The 10,564-nt window shown below is 54.4% G+C and overlaps 1 pseudogene; it reads right to left on the bottom strand.

Annotated features, from left to right (window-relative positions):
* Positions 1 to 491: 491 nt before the first annotated feature.
* Positions 492 to 10,564, bottom strand: part of LOC102370993 — an 11,448-nt pseudogene continuing 1,375 nt past the window's right edge.

The raw sequence follows: 10,564 nt of genomic DNA, 5'->3' as shown, positions 1-10,564 counted from the left end.
TAGTTCACAAACCTCCTTCTTGCACCTGGAAATCAGAGTTGTACATACTTTTTTGCTATCTTCAAGGCCGCGGTGAGCGAAGCAGTTGCAGAGGAGTTACAAAGAACAAACACTTTCTCTTATCTGTTCTACTATACAGAGCCAGCAATTCTCCACAAAGCGGTTATGTCATCTTATAACTAAAATAATCAAAGTTTAAGGCATATATTTTTTTTGATTCCACATCCCCAAGGGTCTGTTCTGGTGGCCTCGCTCGAGTCCTCCAGAGCCACCGAGTGCAGGGACAGACCGGCCTGGGGCCACCCGCTGCAAGGGGACGGGCTTGTCTGTGCAGACGGCACCTTTCACCTGGGCAGCTCCCAGGGGCATAGAGGAGGGGCTGGGGGCTGGGAGAGGGGGTTCATCTGGGGTCAGAGAGAAGGGGAAGCCAGAGCAGCCCATTTTTCCACATGGGATGTTCCATTCCCCAGATGTTCCTGCCCGCCCCCCAGTTAATGGCACAGTCTGAACTGGGCGCCGGCCCTCCACACCGCGTTCCACAGGCAGAACCAGGGCCGGATCCTGCCCCCTGCCAACGAGCCCGGCGGGAAGGCGAAGATCAGGGCCTCAGTGTCAGCATCGAAAAACGACACCCGCCCCAGTGTGCAGTCCAGACAGACCCGCACCCTTCTGGGCGCCCGGGGCAGGGACAGGGGGGTGGGAGTAGCAGCCGTGAGAGCCTCACACTGATCGTCCCAGCACCACACAGCCCAGATCCCCTCTTCGGGGCTAAGGTTGATCAGTCCCTTCCTCCTCACAGACTCTCTGGCCACCCCCATGCCGGTGCCCCCCTTCCCCACCTCCACCTCCCAGCAGTGTCTCCCGGAGGTGAATCCCTCCCAGCCCAGCACGCAGAGCTCAGCGTCAAATCTCTCAGGATGGCCAGGCAGATCCTGCCATGTTTCTGTCCATCTCACAGTTCTCCCATCCGCAGACAGGACAAGGTCAGGATGAGCCGTGTCTGGATCCAGAGTCACCGTCACTGGGAGAGAGAATCGCAGCGTTGGGGCAGAGCTCAGCCCGGGGACAGGCGAGGCCGTTCCTCCCTGATCCCAGCATAGGCTGAGGGAGAAAATACTACCGCGGCGGGGCTGAGTTGGCATGTGCGGGCATGCCCATGCACCCGTCCCGCCCCCCACACCAAGTAAGTCTGTGGAGGGGAAGGGGCGGGTGGGAAGAAGGAAGGGGCATGGTGGGGAGGGGAATCGAGGCCGCAGCAGTGAGGGAGGGAGTGGGGCAGGTGCACGGTCTGGGGTGAACAGGTCCCCCAGGGTGGGTCATGGGACAGTCGAAGCCCGGGCGGCTCATCCAGAGGCAAGGGGGGCTCCAGTTGCTGTGTGCAACCCTGGGACAGGCATGGGGGACATGTGCCCCCCAGATTTGTGTGTGGGGTGGAGGCAGCTGCTGCTGCAAGCTGGGCTGTGCACCCTGCTGCCTTTGCCACTGCTGCAGGAGCTGTGCGACGCCACGTGCCTGCTGCGCACTGACTACGCCGCATCCCCTACCTGCCTGGTGGCAGCAGGCACATCACATCACGCGGCTCCCACAGCAGCAGCAAAGGCAGCTGGGCGTAGAGCCCAGCCCGCAGCGGCAGCCGCCTACACCCTATGCACAGATCTTGGGGGCACATGTCCCCCGGCATAGATGACTGTAGCAGGGTGCGGGGCCTACAGCAAATGCAGGGCCTGTACCTGGGACAACCTGCGGCCCTACTTGCTGCCTGTGTTTGCAGTGGCTAAGCCCCGTTAGCTCCAGCCTTCTGCCACCTATGCTCCCCAGTAGCTCCATCCTGCTTGGGACAGAGGCAGGAGCTGCCCTGCCCTGGGCCCAGGAAGCTGAGCACAGACAGCCCAGAAATTCATCAGCCTGGCGCTGGGGAGAACCCCTGCCCCAGAGGAAAGGGAGGAGGTAGCAGCAAATCCATAGACAAAGACAGGAAAATCCCAGCCCAAACACCCCAGGTCCCAGCACAGGGGGCTTCAGTGCTGGGTTGGGCAAGGGTTTAACCCTTGTATGAGGGGCGGCTGTGGGTTTTGTGGGATCGTTCTGTTAAAGCCAAGACCAGCTCCCCAGCGCTTACCCTTTGTGTGCGATGCCTGTGGTTCCCCCCTGCCCTTCTCCAGCTCGGACGGCAGAGCCTCTGTAAAGGAAAGGAGCACCGACATTAGACCTTTGGTGTCTGGTTTATGCTACAGGGGATATACCATGACCACTAAGGCCGTTTTCCTAGTCGCTAGGGACAACCACTTTTCTGGCATGGGGTAGTACCCACAGAATTAATGTATAGTTAACCAGGCCATATTGTGGCAGTTTCCCACTTTCATTTCCAGTTGGAAGAGCTTGGCTTTATGGAAATGGAAGACTCCTTCCTAGCTTGCTCCTGTGGCCATACAGCTGAGCACAAGTGAAACTTGGGGGCATCTGAACCCCAAGTCTCTGGGATTGGGCCTGCACGTAAGATGCCCACCAAAGGATTTGGAAACATCTGAAGCTGTAGGCAGCAGTAGAGGATGTTTGCCAGTAGTAGGGCCACATATGGTTCTTGAATAACTCATGGATTTGGAATTGATTTGGCTGATTTGGCTTGGAACACAAAACATTTTCCTTAAATAAAAATAAAATCTGGTTCATGCTACAGGCTAGGATCTGTCTCGGTCCCGAGCCCCTGAGACTGAGCAGAAACACTGGGGCAGCTCCTCTCCCTGCTGCTGGGACTGTTGCTGTAGAAGTTGCCTCCACATCTTCCTGCTCCCCTGCAACAGGGGCCTCCTCTCCCAGGACAGGGAAGGAAGGAGCTGGAGCTGCAGGTGCAGGTGCAGGCAGAGGAGGGGGGAGGAATGTAACAACCACGGACCCAGGGGAGCTCACTGAGGAGCCCATCCTGCTCCATTAGACACTGGGGAGGAGCCACGCAGTGGCAGAAAGGGACAAGCAGTGGGGTTGGAGTGGGAGCCTGTGGCAAAGGGATAAGATTTGCAATGCTCTTGTACATTGGCTGAGGCGACAGGGAGGGTTTGCATGGGCTGGGGAAGTCCAGGAGTCCATACAGAGTTGCCCTCTACTCCAGTGGCCTCTGTTGGGGTGCAGAATACCAGAGGGGCAGCTTCACCTACATCACAGCCCACCTGCCTGCTCTGCTCCCTCCCAGCTCCTCTCCTGGCCTGTCAGGAACCCTCCCTCCCTGCACTCCCTGGGCCCAAGCCAGCAGGATCCAAACATGAAAACCTGCTTCATGCTTAATTTAGGCTCTTTGATGGCCTGACACAAGGTGCTGGGGCCTGGCTGTGAGTGGGGTAAAGCCCCACAGCTCCCAGCACCCCAGCTCCAGGTGCCTGTGCTGAGCAGCACTGGAGCAGCAGGGGCCCTGCAGCTCTGCAGCCTGGACACAGAGTCCCTGAGGAGCTCTGGTTCATCAGTGATGTGCCCAGAGGCACAGAAAGACCCTTTCCTCATGGCTTCATTCTTGCGACCTGTAATATCAGCCCAGGACGTTCACTTTTTCCCGCAAATAAAAAAGACGTAGGCTCCAAACACAAACCAACTGCTTGTCTCTTCCCCCTCAATAAGGGGACTTCCCTCTTCCCTTTCACAGCCCCCTGCTCAGTACCTTGAAACTTCTTCAAAGTCTCCTGTAGAGCTAGATATTTTCCAGACAAGATGCTAAATCTCATTTTCAGCTCTGGACAAGTCCCCTCTGGCAGCTGGAACTTCTCCTTCTTGCACCTGGGAAAAACTAGTCCGTGTTATTTGATTTCCCTTTTGGAATTCAGCTCCAAGGTAATAGCATTGGGTCAATGGAGGGACCTGGAGACGGACTCTGTCCATGTGCCTCACCCGCGGGGGCAGCACAGGCAGTAGCAGTGGCAGCTCCCCCAGCAGGGACTGATAAGTGTTCTTCAGCTCGGAAATACCCAGGACATTTCTTGGGATCAGGAAGGAGCTGAGACTTCACAGGCAGTTGGCTCAAGCTCTGGTGGCCAGGACTGATTCCCCAGGGACAAGAGGGGGAAGGCCCAAATTACAGCTCTACAGTCTTTAGGCTGCCAGTGCCCAAAGCCATCACTACCCTGAGGAGAAGAGAAGGAGGAGGTTCATCCTTCCTACCTCAGGGACAGTCCCAGCGCTTGCTGTGCTGTGGTGCCCTGCAGAGATGTGCCCATTGCATTGTCTCCAAGACCCTTCCCTGTATGGGGAGTGAGGTGGAGCCACGTACCTGCTCAGCGTGCTCCTGATGTACTAAAGGAGAGAAAAAAACAGAAAAGTGAGCTCAATGCCATGCGCCACACCCTGGGGACCCACTACCCAAGCGGACGCACTTTATTCTCAGACTCCGAATGCTGCACACAGAAGGATCTGGGGAACGTTCAGCCCCTTTACGAGCCCCAATTTAGTGATCCCCAAGAGCTATAATAGGGCAGCCATGCACCCAGGGCAGTGGAATCATACAGGGCAGCAGCAGCTGGGGCTGTTATTCTGCATCTTTCATCACTGCCACCATGTGACTGTCTGGGGCTCTTGCCCTTGTTGCCCCTCCTCAGTTACACACCTGCTCCTGGCAGACCCAAGATTTAGGCCTTTCCCTCCCCTGCACTAGCATTAGAGGCATTTCATGCGCCTCACCTGCAGGAGGTCACTGGCTGCCTGCTGGCACTTCCCCTCCAGCTCCCTGATCAGGCTGCTGAGATGGGAAATCTCCTCAGAAAGTTGGGTGACAGTCTCCCCCTGTCTCTTCTCAATCCCCCTCTCCAGCTCTCCCAGCTCTGCCAGCCCAAGTCGTTCTTGTTCCTCTAGAAACCGGCGCAGTTTTTCAAATTCATCCACAATCTTCTGCCTCTCGGCTGCTGCTTTTTGCTGCCAGGAAGAGAGAGAAACTATGCCAGGGAGGGCAGGCCCTTTTGGGTCAGGGCATGGTTTGTAAAATCCTGTGGCCTGATTGTCCGCACAGCTGGGACCCCCGACCTCCCATCGACTGGAATAGAGTTGGGGGTTGCTCAGGTCTTGGGCCCTGCCTGAGATCTCTTTATTTATGTTGCAGTGGTTTTCTCTGCAGCTCTGAGGGCTAGGACCTTATGGTGGGGAGAAGTCAATGGCTCTCAGCAAGGAAAGCTTCCCTCCCATCACCAGGGATCCTGGTTTTCTCTGTTTAAAAATGAAATATACTCGACATAAACCCCAAAATCACATTTTTACACACACGTGCACACACACACACACACACACACAGAGGAATCAATTGAACACAATGTTTTATTGACATATTACAATATTAAAGCCATTTAGAAGCCTACCAGTGCTTCAATTATTATAATAAAATACATTTTACATAGCTATATACATTGGCCTTTGTTTTTGGTTTTTTTATCATAGAAAATCAGAGCTGCCCCTGCCCCCTTCGCTCACCCAGATGTGAGTCCAGCTGCAGCTGTCCCCTCTGCTTCGGTGTGGTGCTGATCTGCCCTGATATGCCAGTGCTCCTCATTCGCCAGCCATGAGCCCCTCAGCCCTGCCAGTAGCCCTCATCCCTGACCTGCTGCCACCTGGCCCTGCTGATGTCCCTCACTCCCAACCTGCAGCCCCCCCACCCCTCAGCCCTACTGGTGCCCCTCACTCCTGATCTACTGCCCTTGGCCCCCAGGCCCCAGGCCCCCAGCGTGTGGGGAAGGGGGTGCTTGTGTGAGGCAGGGGTTGTGTATGTTGGGCAGGGTGGAAGTGTGTGGGGCGGTGGGGGGCCTGACTATAGGCAATGCCATAAGCATTGGAGGGGAAATGGTGGAGATGCGCCCCCACCGATTTGTGATTTTGGCACCCACAGTAGGGCACAGGGCTGCACCCTGGCTGGATGGTCATGGGCAGGAGCCGCCTCCATAGTCCAGCAGGCAGGACCCGGTGTGAGAGGGCAGAGTGGGGTGGTGAGACTTGGTGCCCCCGCAGCTGGTTTAGTGTCACCAGCAGTGTGAGGAGTAAGAGAACAGGGGCAGACCTCACTGCCCTCACCTCCACCCAATGCGAGCTGCTTGCACGCCAGGCCATGGCTCTAATCTGAAGGGGAGGCAAAGTGTGGGGCAGTGTGGGTGGCTTGAGGGGAGCAGCAGTGGTGACTGAGCCATGGTGGCAGGTTAGAGTCATGGCCTGGCATGCAAGAGGCTGGGGCAGGAGGAGGTGAGGACAGTGTGCTCCCCACCCCTCTCAGTCTGTTACTCCTTGTGCTGCTGGCAACGCAGCTGGTAAGGGGGTAGTGGCAGCGGCGAGGACTCTTGCTGCCCTGCTCTGCCCTCCCATGCCAGGTGCCGCCTGTTGGGCCTTGGGGGCAACTCCTGCCCATGCTGATCTGGTCAGCTGCAGTCCCATCCTATGCAGAAATCTGGAAGGACAAGTGCGCCCCCATGCCCCTCTGACACGTCACCTATGGTGCCCAACCTCTCCCTGGGAATATGCACAACAGTGGGGAGCCAGCACCCCTACTCGCCCCTACCCCAACCCCCCCCCCGGATGGGCCCATGATCTCAAATTCCTGCCCTGGTCCCAGGCCCCAGGTTTCCTGTACCAGCCCCAGCCACAGCAGCCCACCTTGCCCCACTCCTTCTCTCAGTGTGGGGGCTCCATGAGAACTGCTACCACCCCCTTCAATCTCTCCCCAAACCCCCTTCCCTCCACGTTGCCTATAGCCCCCAATAGACGTACCTGCTGCTCCCCACTGTGCTGCCTGGCTGCTACATGCATGTAGTACCCCCATCCGTGTTCACCGTCCTCCCACTTCCCCCAGCCCCAAGCAGCCCCTTGCAGGTTAGAACTCTGTCAGCCTGCAAAGGGAAACCTGCTGTAACCCACGTTTTTCTCCTTTAAATGAGAAAATCCAGGTTTTTCTACAGCAAACAGAAAACCTGGATCCTTGCTCATCACTGATGAATTGGTTTCCAAGGCCTGGCTGCGTGCACCTGCCACCACACACTGCAGTACACAGTCACAAAATGACACACACTGCTCCAGCAAGCACGCAGAGCAGGAGATGTCCCTTCCTTCCTCCCTTACATCAGCCTGACCTCAGCAGCACCCACCTGATATTCCTGGTGTTTCTGACTTTCACTCCCTTTCAGTTCTTCAAGCCTCTTCCTCTCTCCCCTAAGAAGCTGCAGCTGAGTCTGAATTTGTTCCTGAGGAAAGGAAAATTCCTTGGGTCAGTTTTCCTTTGTGGAGAGAAGCGGGAGTGTTTTCCCCACACCATAACCAAGAGGGCTGTCTGAGGGTGCGCTGTGAGCACGACACCAGGAAACTCCATGTGCTCAGGCTGGACCAGCAGCTCTCCATAGCGCACCCCTTAGTTGGAAGCTGCAGCACTGAATAGTGTGCACTTAATACAGCTGGAGCAGTAAGCAGCCAGCTTGCAGCTGGATTGTGGAGCCAGCTGCTGCCCAGCAGGAAGAGCAGATAGAAGAACGGAGCAGGTCCTGGCATAAGTGACATATAGGGGGGACACACAAGAGGCATGTGCCCCCCCTGAGACTGGCTGCCGCTGAAGCTGCCACCAGCTTCTGCAGGTGGTTGCCGCCCTCCTCACTGCTGACGCAGCTGCCAGCAGCTGTGGGCGGTCCCCACTCACCGCCTGCCGCTCACCACCCTCCCTCCCTGCTGCCGACACCTGCAAGTGGTCCCAGTTTGGCCCACCCTCACCAGCGATGTCACCACAGCAGCCTGTGGGTGGTCCCTGCTCACCTGCCGCCACGCCCCCAGTGCCGACATTGCCACCACCACCTGTGAGTGGTCACCATGCCCCCCCAGGCTCAGGAGGCATGAGTTGTTCATAGGTCCTGGGGATGTGCCACAAAGCAATACTACAACCAGTGGGAAGTGCAGACTTTCAGTGACGTGTGCTGAACAGACAACAATACAGCATGGAATCCACAGTGGTCGATATGCCAGTGTGCCAACCAGGCTTAGGGATCCAAGCAGGAGGAGCCACAAATCTGGTCTCCATACGTGGAAAAGAAGAGACTCAGAAGTGAGGCACCAGTCCTGAAGTATCACCAGCAGTACACTTACAGCTACGGCTACAGTTGGATGCCTCAAAAAGAGCAGCATTAATGCAGAATCAGCGCAGAACAGAACTTGCTAGCCAGGCCTGGATAGAGACAGGAAAAGGAGGTGCTTAGATGCAAAAGGAGCTCCTGGCCACACTCTCTGGACTGGGGCGGTTATACCACTTCACTTCTGAACCCATCATTAGCCCCTGAAGCGCCCTCTGAGAGCACCAAAGCGACACATATTATTGAGACTTTCACACTGATGTGAGCATCAGCTCATGGCCTGGGAAGTCACTGCTAGTGGTAGATCCTGTGAGCAGGACCTGCCTTCCAAAGTATGCCACTCGGGTCTCTGTAGAAGGGGAAATAGAGTCTATCAAAGCACTACAATCCCTCCCTGACCCCAAAGGAGTCTCCAGGCAGCTACCAGGGACACTTGTAACAAATGAAGGGAACTGGTGCCTGGTGCCCCCTGGTTTCAAACCACAGTCCTTCACACACAACTGTGAGTCATTCCTGCCTGTGGTGACATTGGAGAAGGTTCAGTTGCTTTGTATGTCCAGAGCCAGGGGAGTGGTTTCCCTGCTTCATCTGGTTTGAAACAGAAGGATTTGATGAAAAAGATAACTCAGTCCTTCTTGCCTCCTTCCAATAGGATTGTTTGCACAGAGGCTTCCACAAAACTGCCCTCCACGTCAGGGTGGATTTGATTTAAATCAAATCTATTTAAATCATGATGTAAGTAATTAGTCAATCATTGTTTTCTACAAAAAGTGCATTCTTGTTATTTGATATCCTTTATTCATTTAACTTTTTGAAACTGTACTTTTAGGCTAAGCACAGAGAGTTAAAAAGCCTGAGACTGAATCAATTCAGTGTTTGCAGGTTAGTCTAAGCTGCAGAGATTAAACTGAGAAACAACTGGACAGACATTTACTTTTTTTCAGAAAATGCAGCAACATGTCTGCAGTGGCTCAGGCCAGAAGCTGGGGGGCACTACAGCATGACTTTCTGGCATGTAGCCAGCATGGGTTGTGTTTTTGCTTCCTCTTCCTGCTGCCTCTGAGGTCTCTGGGATTTTCAGTCCAGAATCACACCAGTCAGACTCTGCAGAGTTGCTCATCGCTTCCTCTTCCTGCTTCCAGGTGCTTCTGACAGTCGCAGCCAGGAGTAAGTTTTTAGCGGGGCAGATCAGCTCTGTACTTGGAGGAAGGGAAGTTTAACCTCCCTCCCTGTACCCAGACCCCAGCTGGGTTTGTCTGGCGGGGACAGTCCCTGCCTTCCCCAACCCCAACCGTTCTCTGCTGGAGCACACAGCTCAGCCCAGCTCAGGGCTGGAAAACATGCTGAGGCACTGTGATTTAACTTGAACCAGGAAGGGGTCTGGGACAGAAGTTTCATAAACCGGTTTAACCCAAATCAGTTAAGCCTGATAGTACATTCAACCAGGTTTCTCTTAAACCAGTTTCAGCCATTTTGAAACAGGTTTACGTGTACTGAACTTCTGTTCTGTTACAGGTTTAAAACAGTTTCTGATGACTTAAACTGCTTTGTCTGTAACTTCTGTCCATAGCATTAGAGCAGCAGGTCCCAAACTCTGACAGATTGCACACCACTAATTTAAAACGATACAACCTTAAGTGCCACCAGCAAATTTTTGTCATATAAAGTAATTATAATAAATCTCCTAACGCGTACCACTAACAGCTTGTCTGCAGACCACTGGTGGTACCCATACCACAAATTGGGAACCACTGCCTTAGAGAAAAGTAAGGGCTTGACTCTGTATACACAAACTTGCAGAGTGATAATAGGGCTGATGGACAGGTAATCATCATGTCTGTTATCTCTCATCTCTATATATTGCTGTTAACAGGGATGTTATCTCTGGAGAGACAAATCCACAGTTTGAGAACTGAAACTAAGCATCACAGAGTCCCATTGGGTAGAGTGGTTGTATTTAATCTTTACTAATCTATAGAGGAGCCTCTGGAAGCCCCATAATTGCCTTTTTGCCTAACCTGATTGCCTTTTATGATCAGGTCACAAAAGCATTGGATGCAGGTGTCGCTGTGGATGTAGTCTTTCTGGACTTCAGCAAGGCCTTTGACCCTGTCGACCACCCCATCCTCATTAAAAAACTAGGCGACTGTGGCATCGATGCCTACACAGTCAGATGGATTGCAAATTGGCTGAAGGGTCGTACTCAGAGGGTGGTGGTGGACAGGTCATATTCGACCTGGGGGGAAGTGGGCAGTGGTGTCCCCCAGGGCTCGGTCCCTGGGCCCGCATTGTCCAATTTCTTGATCAGCGATTTGGACAACGGGGTGAAAAGCAACCTGTTCAAATTTGCTGCTGATACCAACATTTGGGGTGAGGTGGGCACGCTAGTAGGGAGGGAAAGATTGCAGAAAGACCTGGATAGGTTGCAGGGGTGGGCTAACAAAAACAGGATGCATTTCAATACTGACAAGTGCAGGGTGCTGCACTTGGGCAGTAGTAACCAG

The sequence above is a fragment of the Alligator sinensis genome, unplaced genomic scaffold, assembly GCF_000455745.1.
Source record: "Alligator sinensis unplaced genomic scaffold, ASM45574v1 scaffold900_1, whole genome shotgun sequence".
NCBI lineage: Eukaryota > Metazoa > Chordata > Crocodylia > Alligatoridae > Alligator > Alligator sinensis.
The sequence above is the reverse complement of the archived record's forward strand: the minus strand, read 5'-3'. Positions and strand labels throughout refer to the sequence as shown.